Raw genomic sequence first — 13,371 nt, 5'->3', positions numbered from 1 at the left:
GGAACAGTGTCAGAGGCCTTACTAAAGTCCAGGTAGACAATATCCACAGCCGAAAGCAATGGTGAACCTTACAAAGAAGCCCTTTCTGGCTTCATTTCTGTGTTCAGATGCAAAGGAGGAATACAGAAGATTTTTGAGCCATCTGAAAATGAAGTTGCTCTTTGAAATCTTCTGCAAACATTGCATTAAGATGTTTTTAAGGAACTTCCATGCCTATAAAATGCGTTAAAAAAAATGCAGGAATATTCAAACAGATCAGCAAAACTAAGAGGTTTGAAACCACTCTGAAAATCTGCAAAATCTAATGGGAAAGGAGGATCTCCCCAGCAGGTGTTTTAGCTGTGCTGGACAATTCTGTGAGATGGGAGTAACTCCTGACAGTGCCATGCGAGAGGAGGTTTTCAAAAATAATAATTTTTCATTCACTACAGTAGGACTATTTTATCAAGTCAGCCTTGCTCTATTTAAACGCTCTCATGACAACATCTTTTTTCTTAACAAAACCCAGTGTTTTCCTGATCACCGCCTTTTTAGGGAAGCTCTGAAAAGGATTGTGATGAAACACAAATCCTTCTGAAGTCTGCCTGGTTTCGGATTTCGTTACGAGCTCGAAACTCAACCCAGGTTCGTCCAAAAGTTCAGTGAGGGTTCGTGAACTTTCCTAGCCCAACTGGATTGATTTATGATTTCATGTCACAGCTACACAAATCACGTGGCTTCGGCATATGGCAAAACTCGGCGAGCCTGAGCGCCGAGCCAAGCAAATCAGAACCACTGCCCCTCCCCTTCCACCCTCTTCCCATAAAGGGTGGATGCTGACTGTACATCCCCAGCGGCCTTGCGGGCCATCATCTAATAAAAGAATTGATCTTCAGAAAGATTTAAGGCATCTAGCTGTGCTGACCTGTCAGAAAAATGGTCCAATCTCACAGGGACTCGTCCAAAATTAAAAAAAGAACAAAGCAAAAAAACAGATGCTCAAAGTTAAGTATCTTAATTTTTATGTTGTTGACCAAATAGTTGGGCTGATCTCCACACACGGGCAAGCATACAACAGCTCCTGGTTTTAATCACAGCCATCGTTTAGATGACCAAGTACAAAGAAGAAGAAATCTCACCCTGGTGCTCCTTGGAAAATCCTGTCCCTCAGCTCCAGGCCGTGCTCCTGGCTGGCTGCGGGTGGAGGACACAGCCAGAGGCTGCAGGAAGTTGGTGGCCCTGGTACACGTGGTGACATGTGGTGACACGCGGTCACAGGTAGGGACATGCAGGGACACACAGGGACACACGTGTAACTCGGGAAGTTGTGGAGGTGCAATAGCAGTTTGGCGCCTTCCCCACCTCCCATCTTCCTGTCTCCCATCCCTCGGTACCACAGAATCCCAGCACGGCAGGGGTTGGAAGGGACTTCTGGGGATCACCCAGTCCAACCCCCCTCCTGAAGCAGGGTCACCCAGAGCAGGCTGCACAGGACCACGGCCAGGCAGGGTTTGAATATCTCCAGAGAAGGAGACTCCACAACCTCCCTGGGCAGCCTGGGACAGGACTCCGTCACCCTCAGAGGGAAGAAGTTCTTCCTCATGTTCAGACGGAACTTCCTGTGCCTCAGTTTGTGCCCATTGCCCCTTGTCCTGTCGCTGGGCACCACTGGAAAGAGCTTGGCCCCATCCTCCTGACACCCACCCTTCAGATATTTATTGGCATTTCTAAGGTCCCCTCGCAGGCTTCTCTTCTCCAGGCTGAACAAGCCCAGCTCCCTCAGCCTCTCCTCGTAGGGGAGATGCTCCAGTCCCCTCATCATCCTCATAGCCCTGTGCTGGACTGTCTCCAGTAGCTCCTCATCTTTCTTGAACTGGGGAGCCCAGCACTGGACACAGTACTCCAGATGGGGCCTCACTAGGGCAGAGTAGAGGGGAAGGAGACCCTCCCTCGACCTGCTGGCCACACTTCTCTTAATGCACCCCAGGAGACCACCGGCCTTCTTGGCAACAAGGCCACACTGCTGGCTCATGGGGCCTGATCCAGACAAAACACACCACAGGCCATGTTTGCATGGTCCCAGCTGGATTGGGGCATCTCTCCACCTCTCAGGATGTTCTGCAGCTTACTCAGTGTCTCAGGAGTACCTCGTCTGTGTCCAGCAGCACTGTGGTGACTGAAAGCCATCACTCCTACACTCCGGTCATTCACCGGTGGTTTTGGCTTTCCTGATCTGGAAGCCGGGCACAGAAACCCTCTTCCACTCCAGCTTATGAGGATCTGTCAGCCATGCATGTTGTTAGGACATGGTGACAGTCTGGCACCCTGTCACCCGTGTTACGTGAGGCAGTGGCACAAGACAGCAGTCCCAGGCAGTGCCCAGACTCAGCAGCCCTGGTGCTGTTTGTGCAGCTTGGAACCTAGAGACAGCGGCGGGTGATCCCTGCAGTAATGAGGTGTAAACACCAACAGTTCGGGATTTTCTCCCAGAGTGGCTGGGCTAACACTGGTGGTGGGGTCCGTGCTGGTCGCAGCAGCTTGTCACCTCACTGCTGGCTGGCGCAAGCCTGTGTCCATCAGGTGACAGCCGAGAAGAACACACTTCGTAGGCTCATGACACCTTAGCTCACACCGCTGCTGAGCTGTCTCCAGCTCTGCGGCTGCCTTGATGGCCTGGAAATCAGCTCTGCTGAGTTTTCCAGGGAGGATTTTGGGTTGTTTTGTTGTCTTCCCTGGGGCAAAAAAAAAAAAAAAAGGGCAGAAAATATTGATTTGAAAGAAAATGTTGACTTGAACCACACTGAGGTCAGGGTGTGATAAAAACGTTGAGTGCAGGGCTCTGTTTATCTGCAAAGCAAGTCCTCGGGGAATGAAAAGCGAGAGGATTTCCAGCACTGGTGCAGCAGAAAATGCAGCTTGTCCTCCTGCATCTAAAATGCCTTAGCTATGGGAGAAATCAACGTGTCTGCTGGGCACCCTCCTGAGCATCTGCTTTGTCCTCCTCAGGAGCCTGGCACCCTCACCTGTCAGGGCAGAGATGGTTGTTGGGCGAGGGCTGGTGAAAAGCAGCATGAAAATGTTGAGCTGGAGAAGCCAGCTTCCCATGCTGGGATTCAAGAGCAGAAAGCTCAGCGGAGGCTGGTGCTGCAGCAACAGATGTTGCGAGGATGATGGATAAACCACAGCGCCCAGCAAAACCAGCAGTAGAATGTCTCTCGACTTCAGGGTCCCTCAGTCACAGCCTAGGCACAAATAAGTGAGAAGGAGCAGAGCTTTCTGGTTCCTCCAGAGACGTGCAAAGAGTTTGCCGGTCTCTCTGCAGTGCCTTGGCACTCCCAGGAAGAACCACCGCGGATTTCAGCAGCATCCATGGAGATGCTGCTGCCTGGTCATGCCTGTGGTTGGAGCAGCTCCTTCTTGCTCATCGGTGCTTCTGGCCTGGGGAGGAGGAGGCAGAGGAGGGCTGCGCTCCCCACGTCTGCTCAGCGAGCAAGCAGAGTCTTCAGCCCCCTGGGCTCCTGGGCCAAAACTTTCCCCTTCACTGAGAGCTTTGAATCCCTTCTCCCACATTAGATTAATGAGTAGAAAGGAATTTTTAAAGTATGTCCCTAGCTCGCTTCTGGTTTATCCTCTGGGTTTCTTCTCCTCTGATGGTACCACAATGCGGCATCTGCTGCGCTGCCAAACACGGAGGAGAGTGGGCTCCAGCGTGCACAAACAGAGAGCGCGGTGTCTTTGGCAGCTGGTGCAGCAGCCATCTCGGGTTTCCTTTCATTTTAATGGTTCACATACCTCTCTCCACGTCTGTGTCTGATTTTCAGGGCACGACCTTGATTTTACATCAAACGTTCCCTATGTCTCTCCTCATCCCACTGCTGTCTGGCTAGATTACCGATGCTAGAGCTGATCTTTCTATTAAAATGTTTGGGTTTTATTATTTTTCTAACCCAAAGCCCATCTAAAATGCAAAGCCTTGTTCATCCTTTCCTCAAGGGCTCCTGCACTTCGATTCCTCCTCCTCCCCAACACTGACAGACAGCTACGAAGTACAGTGCAGATGCAGGGGCCGAAGCTGGAGGCAGCCGCCATCCTCTGCATACTTACCAATACCATAGGCAGCTGCTGTGATCCTCCTCTTGTTCATAAATCAGCTCATAAACACCCAACATCTGGAGTACTTCCTATGTCATTGGCAGCTGTTGCAAAATTAATACGGCTGTTGAAGAAGTGCCACTGACAGCGCAGGTACATCCCTGCTCGTTGGCACCTGAGTGCTGCTTATGAACAGGATCGAGGAACCGCCTGGCCAGAGTTCTTGCAATCGAACATTTGGCACTCGATGAGGATGAGGATCAGATAATTGGGACAGAGATGGCAAGTGTGGGTCGTCTTGTTTTCAGCCTGATCCACATTCTAGAAGGTATGCCCTTTCACACTACGCCTAGCACCTGAGCATCCTTCAGAAGCCAGTAGAGATGTGTTCCTTTTCCCCTTTTCCGGCTTGGAAAATGACTGCCCTGGGGATCACCATTAGCGATACCAGCAAGCAACGCCACCTGAGAGCTCTGTCCCACCTCCTAACCCCAGGCCACCTTCCCCCTCATTAGTTCTCATTCGGGGCTTTGCAAACTAAAGCTAACTCTGCTTCTGCATGGGTGTTACCAGGCCCTGTAGCAGGGTTTGTGCCCAGATGCCCGCTGCAACAGCAACCTCTTCCTCTGCGCAGTGCCTTGGGCTGCCCTTGGCCTCTGCACAGCAGCGGTGTACACGTGTGAGCCGTGGAAAGCCCCAGGACCCTCTCATGTGAAAGACACTGGGTGCTACTGCTCTATGGGAAACTTCCCTCTGGTTTATTTACCTACTGAGTACCTCCAGCGTGGGAGCTGTAAATAATGAATGGAAATCACATTTTAAGCCCCTGGATGTGACCAGCCCTTGCAGAGTAAGTTTGGACTGTCCTTGCATTATAATAACAGCTGACCCAAAGATCCAAGATTTAGAGAAAAATTGGTACCTAGGGTCACATTTCACAGTTGTTTCCCCCATAGCACCGGGAGCCAAGGCAGGGTCCTGGACACGTAGCCTGTAGGGACTAAACAGGAACAAGCCTGGTTTTGAGCTCTGCTGGAAGAGGCGGCACGTGCTATGAAAGGTGAAACTTTGCTGGATGATACAGGGCGTGTCAAAAGCCAAGCTGAAAAATTGGTGAGAAGACCTGTTTGCAAAGCAGCAACAAGAAAATGAAGAGAGAAACCGTGAAAAGCCATGCAGCTCCATTTCCACTTTGTAATCGCATGCGAAGCCACACAGCTGGGTGCATGGGTGGCGGTGATAGCAGACTCCATAAGTGTGCTTGCACAGCAGAACGAGCCCCCGTGCGCTGCCCTGACCACAGCACAACCCCTGCCACCCTCCCGTCTTCATCCCCGTACCGCCTACACAAGCACTGCTCAAAGAGGTCTCCATCACTAAAGCCCCACCGTGAACTCCCCGTGCTCTAACCCACAGGGTGACCTCAACGAAGTTCAACCTGGTGCAGGCAAGATGTTCTGGGAGGATTCCCCTCCCTGCCCCTCAGGGCCCTCGCCTGCTGTCACAGGCCCTTACTAATTGAATACATCTGACCTACCAGTGTCTTTGAAAGTCCTCCAAGGATCTGTTTCAAGAAACACATTTGGTTTCACACTGAATTCACAGAGTGAAAGTTTTCCCAGCTGGAGTGGTCTGAACTAAAGCTGGTCTTTCCACAAGGAACAAATCGCATATTGGATCCAGATCCCTCCCGGTTGCAGCTTTCCTCTTTGTTTACTCCACTCATTACCTTTCGGAAAGAAGAGAGTGGAAATTGTGAGGGTCTAAACCTCACTCTCTGGGGAGGGAGTTTATTAAAAGATCAACAAGCAACGATTCTGTTTTTTCATCCCAAAGTCCTTCCTGTGCCTTGGACGGCTTTTCAATAGATTTCAAGCCAAAAGCAAATTGCAACTAAATGAAATGCTCCAAGTGTGAACGGCAAGGTGGCTACCAAAGAAGAACAAGACAAACACTAATCCTGCCCGTTTCAGACTCTTCTGAAGCCCCCGGATGGCAGAAGGCTTCGCTAAGGGAAGGTGCCCTCCTCTACGGACCATGAACGCTTCCGAGAGGAGGTGAAGCAACAGAGTGTCCTGGTTATTAGGCAGGAAAGCTGGGGCACAGGCAGGCAAGTGACTTGCCCAAGGAGAGTTAGTAACAGAGCCAGAAAAACAATCTAGGTCTCCTGAACTGGAGGATAATCCCTTATCTCCGTGATCAGGCTCCGTCCCCTGTCTGTAGGCAGAGTTGTTGTGTGGGGATGGGTATTTTCCATTTCAATTAGCTTGGACTTAGAAAAAGCAAAAAGGGCAGTGTCTCTTGTGCCTAAGACCTCATCAGGGTGACATGAACGATCCGGGCAAGAAAACTCTGATTTTCGTTTGCACGACTGAGCAACATCCTGAATAATTCACGTTTTGCAAATTACACATCTGAACGGTGTATCTAAAAGACAATGCTGTTTACACATATGCAAACACCGGGAAACATTCAGCTGATTGTCACACCAATAAATGAATTCAATGAGTCCCTGTATGGGCGATAAAGATATACATTAAAAAATGAAAAATGTGTCCTTACAACAATATTAACTCATTTCTAGATTAAGCTGGTGAAGCAGCTCATGATAATGCAGAAGAGTTTGACGAATATTTTTGTTCTGTACTTGAAAAGAAAGATGATACGTTGAGATGACACAAGGATGATAAAGTGCTCTCCAGTGCATCGCTGAGAAGAATGACAGACAACAGCTGTTAGGGATAAACAATTTTAAATTGCAAAGCCCAGATAACTTATACCCTGAAGCCCTTAAAGAGCTGTCTGGGAGATGTTTAGCCTGTTGGCATTCATTTTTAATAACCCCGGGGGTGCCAGAGGAGTTCCAGTGGACTGGAAAAGGTCTAAGTGTGTGCCAGTGTTTAAATAAAGGCAGGGTGGAAATATCTAACATCAATCCCAGACCAGACAACGGAGAAGATGACATGGGACTCGAGTACAACAGAAATAAAATAGAGAGAGCACCAGTGCCACTTGACAGAGTTTCACGGAAAACAGGTCTCATTTATTTTTCTGGTGAGTTTATAAATGCGACTGACAACAGTCACTGCCTGGAGGCAATGCCTGGGTGAGGCATCACTAGGCACCACGGAGAACTTTTGGAGAACAAATGTTTTGCAACAGCTCCAGAGACCATGTGAAACCGTGGAGGGGCTGGCTGGCTGTTGGGCACTAATGGAGGTGACACACATGGGAGCACTTCTGGTGGGGCTCCATGGGGACCTCTTCCAGACCTGACATTTTACAGCATCTTCCTCCAGGGATTTGGAAGAAGCGACTATTTCTACCGACAGAATTTGCAGGCGGAATGCTGAGTGGCTTGAATGATCCCAGGCAGTGGAGATGATTAGAAGCTGAAGTCATTCAGACAAAAATGCTGTGCGATACAATTAAAAAACTAAGTTGTGCAAGTAGCAAGGAAGACACCTGTACCTGCTGTGTACGGACCTGTAGCCTGAATTTTGCCTTCCTCGTGGAAAAGCAGCACGACGTGAACCTGCGAGACGATGATACCACAAAAGGACTAATGGGGCCCTCGGTGAGAGGACTGAAGGGGCAGACATGATGGTGTCAGGACAACAGCAAAGCTGATGAGCCCCTGCAGCAAACTGCTGGAGGAAATGCCACTCTGCCCCGAAAAGTGTCTCCCGGAAAGCTTTATCAGTGCCAAGGTGAAAGGGAAGGGCCATAAACCCGGGCGTGAGCTTTCACAGAATGTTCGGGGTTGGAAGGGACCTCTGTGGGTCATCTAGTCCAACCCCCCTGCCGAAGCAGGGTCACCTACAGCAGGCTGCACAGGACCAGGTCCAGGTGGGTCTTGAATATCTCCAGAGAAGGAGATTCCACAACCTCCCTGGATAGCATGTTCCAGTGCTTCATCAAAAAAAAAAAGCCAGCTTTGCCTGGCTTCTCCACTGCTCGGATGCAAAATCAACAACTGTGGCCTTTCTACATTACTACCATCCAGGACAACCCAGGTATCTTGCAGAGAAAAGAACCAGGGGAGCCAGAAGGGAACGTCGCTGCTGTTACCAGCAATTTGGGTTCAGGCTCAAATGTTCTTCTTTCCTGCTGTAACCACCCTATGGTACGGCTGGGGCTATCTCCTGAGCACCTGCCCGCTCTCCAAGCTTTGTCCAGCTTGCAAGACAGGGTCAGCACATGCAGACTGCCTCACCTTGTACCCACCGACACGGAGCATGCTTTGTAATGTGCTTTGTAACATGCTCTGTAATGTGCTCTGCACCACAAACAGCAGCTCGGCTGCTCCCTGGCGTAGGATGAGTTTTGCCCTTGCAGCTGAAAAGAAACTGAATTGCTTATCTGCTAGGGCTACTTTTGGTTACAGTGTGGTGTTCAGTTCACAGAATCACAGCATGGCAGGGGTTGGAAGGGCCCTCTGGGGATCACCCAGTCCAACCCCCTGCCGAAGCGGGGTCACACACAGCAGGCTGCACAGGACCACATCCAGGCGGGTCTGGAATATCTCCAGAGAAGGAGACTCCACAGCCTCCCTGGGCAGCCTGGGCCAGGGCTCCGTCACCCTCAGAGGGAAGAAGTTCTTCCTCATGTTCAGCTGGAACTTCCTCTGCTTCAGTTTGTGCCCGTTGCCCCTTGTCCTGTCTCTGGGCACCACTGAAAAGAGTCTGGCCCCATCCTCCTGACAGCCACCCTTCAGATATTTATTGGCATTTCTAAGGTCCCCTCTCAGCCTTCTCTTCTCCAGGCTGAACAAGCCCAGCTCCCTCAGCCTTTCCTCGTAGGAGAGATGCTCCAGTCCCCTCCTCATCCTCGTAGACCTTAAGTCCCTTCATCCAAACAGTCCCCAAGAGAAGAGGTGTTGCAGGTAGCCATGGACAGCATCATCCACAGGTTGAGGTTAACATTTGTTTTTATTTAAAAACTAACAAAAAAGCGCCACTGGTTTGGGAAACTGGAGCAGTGAGGACACCAGGGGCTGACCTGCCAGATGGCAGCTCTGCACAGCAGCGAGGATGCTCACTTGCCGGGGCTGGGAGCCAGGTTTTCACCAGGGTTTGCACTCCCTGCGCTCGCAGCCAAGCTGTGCATCATCCCAGTCTAATGGCACGCATGCAAATCACACAGCACTGGCAAGGCTCGGAGCCCCAGCATCTGGAGGAGCTTGGATGGAGGCATCGCTGCCTGGTCCAAGTCCTGTTTGCAGATGATGAAGCATCCAGGAGGCAACCAGACAGGATTCACAGGGTCAGGCAGTAGGTGATTAATGGGCCATTAGTGAAAAGTTGTGATGCATGGACTGGAAGGGAGGGAGGGAGCTTGCCTGGTGTGGGTGAAATATCCTGATTTTGGGGAAATAAACATTCAGACATGGCAACTTTTGAATATCCCCCTCTCCAGTGCTGGTAACACAGATGTACCACCGCATGGGGAGCCAAGAGGAGTGAAGAGCCACAGCCGAAAGGATCGTGGTCCGTAGGGGAGGAAAGGCTGAGATCAACTGACTGCTTAGTTTTGTCCGTGCTGAAAAGCCTGTAAATCCTCCTCACAAATAAGCTGTACATTTAGTGACAGCACACGGCCATGTCTGTTTTCTTGTCCCTGATAGTGATCTGATATTGCTACATCAGAGAGAAGCTTAGGAATCCACCCGCAGTTAGTGTGTATCAGTGTGAATGGCCTAATGAGCTCTTTTGCTACGTAGCTTAGATAATAGAAAGTTCTTTTTTTTAAAATTTTGGAAGAAAACCCACTTTCATTCCATTTATGAACATATCATGTTTCCTTTCCTGGGAGGGACGGGAGAATTTTGTCTGGTGCATTACTGAAATGCTGTCGTGTTTATTAATATTTCCAAATTGGCCTAAGCGCCGTGCACATCATTACACAGGCAAACAATGAGCAATCATACATTTAGCAAATTCGACATCCACCACGAAGGACTGGTTATTGTATTGCAGGATTAGCTACACACGCTGCCTCTCGCTGCATTCACGGCTCAGAAATATCAAGTCCCCGCAAAAGCCCCGGAGACTCCCAGGCGCTGCTCTGTTACCCTGCCTGGCAGACAAACGTGTGCGGGGGAAATCCATGTAAAGCATTGTGCGAACATGAAAGGAGAGGGGGAAATGAACTTATTATTTTGCCCCGAAATGGGAAGGATCGGAGTAATCGGCACATCCCACCTGCGCCTGATGTCCCACGGTGCTCATTGAGATGCAGAGGGAAGCGCAGCACCGTGCCCACCCGCCGGCACCCCGGCTCGGGGATGGGCAGCTCCGAGCCAGCACCTGCTTCCCCCGGGATCGGATCCAGCCAGCGGCCACGAAGACAAACAAGCCCCTTCATGACACCAGATGATGTCATCTGCGGGAGAAGAAGGGAACATTCAAGCATAGGGCTCTGCATCAGCAACAAATCTATTAAAAAACCTGCCCAGAGCAAAGCCAAGGATTTTAGTGTGCCACCTCCACTTTCTTGTGACCCCTGAGCTGCAGCCAGGGATGAAGAGAAGGGAAGGAGTTGCTGCCTGCCGTTTCCAGGAGGTCCTTGAGGGCATAACAAGAAAAGGATGAAAACAAATGCCCTCTTCAGCTAAGAGGGCCTTGCCTCTGCTTGATGTTGCAATATAATGGGGTATTCCTGATCCACTGGTAGCACTGGTTGAAACCCAGGGTGATGGATCAATGCCGTTGCCACGACTGCCCATGGACAGTACCACAGTCCTAACACTGATCTTCAGGAGAAAAGCCATCATGGCACCCCATGAATGACATCTTCATGCTGTCCCCACAGTGCCACAAGCCTTTCTTAAGAGCCGCTCTGCTGGCACAAGGCATGGAGCGGCTGTCGGATCCAGGACAGGCTGAAGCCATCATCGCTAGTGTGCCTGCTCCTTTGATGGTTACTTCACATTTGTATTCTGCACATGGTAAAAATCCTTCTACAAATGGCAAAACATGTGTTTGGGCAGCAAATTTTATTCAGAATCAAGCAGATGAACCAGATCCTTGGAGACACCTGTTTGGAGTGTCTTTCTGCTCCTCTCAATAAGAATTAAACATGGCCTTATTATCATTTAGCACCACTGACAAAGACCAGCAATTTCATTCAGCTTTTTTCTATGTGCATGCCCCTTCACATTTCCCAGTGAGATGTGCAGAAACCAGTTTGAGAGTCCTGAAAAGAAACATATTCCTCAAGCAACGTAACCGGGAGTTTGTTACAAAATTCCACCAACCTAGCAAGTGTTGCACCCTGACTTGGCTGGTTTTGGGAGGGTGGCAAAAGGTTTGCAGGCTGGGGCGGGGGGAAGAAGGTAAGGCACAGCTAGAGCCGTGCACAGGGGAGATGGGTGGACTTGGCACAAGTCAAATGCCGAACATTGCCTCCAAATGCTGAAGCTCTGGAGCCGTGAAGCTGTGCCACCGACTCATCTCAGAATAAGCAAATATTCCCAGTGAGCTGTCCAGGCTATGCCCTTAGACCATCTTTGAAGGACACAGGACGACATCGGTTACTGTTTCAAATGTTTCTCTGTTTCCCTGGAAGACCTCTAGCAAGTCATCCCTGCTCCTACCAAGCGCTGAGTGGCAATGAGCATTTGATGTTCCCCTCCGGACCCATAACCTCCAGCTTTCCTTCCTGCCCCAAAAAAAGGGTGGAAGAGACAAGTCCTGGTTAGGAAAATGCTTTGCAATAGTGTTTCAAAAGTGCTTTGAGATAGTCTAGGATATGCAAATGAACATTAGCCGATAATCTCTGTTTGCGCTCATGTAGTCCTCTTGAAGGGAAAGAATTTGCATGAAAATCAGATTGTTGCTCTCGCCTTGTTTGCTCATTTGGTGACTTGTTTTCAAGAAAAGGATACTAAGCCGGTCCATCCATGCTCTTTGTTAAACAGGGCTTTTTACAAATGTTTCCTCCCCTGCCTTTGTCTAAACAAGGGTATTGATTATACACAGCTCAGCGCCAATTAAAACAAAAAGATCTGAGTCAGCAGGAGTGGCAAGGCTGGCAGAAGATACTGATTCTCTTTTCCGCTCCCTTCCCTTCCCGAGCACAGCCCAGAGGCCTGACCCTGGAGACGAGGAGGCTGTTTGGAAGCCAATGATCAGGGGTGACAAAATCATGAGGTTCAACAAGGCCAAGTGCAGGGTCCTGCACATGGGTCGGGGCAACGCCAAGCACAAATACAGGCTGGGGGATGAAGGGATGGAGAGCAGCCCTGCCGAGAAGGACTTGGGGGTGCTGGTGGATGAGAAGCTGGCCATGACCCAGCAGAGTGCGCTGGCAGCCCAGCAGGCCAACCGTGCCCTGGGCTGCATCCCCAGCAGCGTGGGCACAGGGCGAGGGAGGGGATTCTGCCCCTCTGCCCCGCTCTGCTGAGACCCCCCCGGGAGTCCTGCGTCCAGCTCTGGAGCCCTCAGCACAGGACAGAGCTGGAGCTGTGGGAGCGGGGCCAGAGGAGGCCCCAGCAATGATCCGAGGGCTGGAACCCCTCTGCTGGGAGGAAAGGCTGGGAGAGCTGGGGCTGTTCAGCCTGGAGACGAGAAGGGTGCGGGGAGACCTTGTTCCAGCCTTCCAGTACCTAAAGGCTTGTAAGAAATCTGGGGACAGGCTTTTTATCAGGGCCTGTTGCGATAGGACAAGGGGCAATGGCTTTAAAGTAATAAAGGGTAGATTAAGACTAAATAGATGGAAGACATTTTTTACCATGAGGGTGGTGAAGCCCTGGCCCAGTTTGCCCAGAGAGGTGGTGGATGCCCCATCCCTGGAAACATTCAAGGCCAGGTTGGATGGGGCTCTGAGCAACCTGGTGTAGTTGAAGATGTGGGCTAGGTGACCTTTAAAGGTCCCTTCCAATCCAAACTATTCTATGATTCTAAAAGAAAGTCAGAGAGGGACCAGGGCATATAATGATATGACCAGGGGTAATGGCTTTAAACTAAAAGAGATCAGTCCACAGCTCTGTCCCTGGTGGCTGGCGTTCAGCATGAGGACACGCTTGTTCATGCCACTGGTTAAGGAGAGAGCAAGGCACCCACAGATATTTCAAGGAACCTGCGCGCATTAATGTGGCTGGGCCTGACAGTGCATTAACTCACCTAAAGTCGTCCAGCTTACCAAGCTGGTTACTCATTGCGCGACTCTTTCTCCAAACCCATCATTGCAGCTCTGGAGGGCAGCCACAGCTGTGAGCCAAAAGGTGTCATTCTCATGCAGAGACTCCATTTGCAGAATACCCAGACTCTTGAAAGTTGCAAACACTGCACAGCCAAA

Source organism: Opisthocomus hoazin, chromosome 2 (assembly GCF_030867145.1).
Source record: "Opisthocomus hoazin isolate bOpiHoa1 chromosome 2, bOpiHoa1.hap1, whole genome shotgun sequence".
NCBI lineage: Eukaryota > Metazoa > Chordata > Aves > Opisthocomiformes > Opisthocomidae > Opisthocomus > Opisthocomus hoazin.
The sequence above is the reverse complement of the archived record's forward strand: the minus strand, read 5'-3'. Positions refer to the sequence as shown.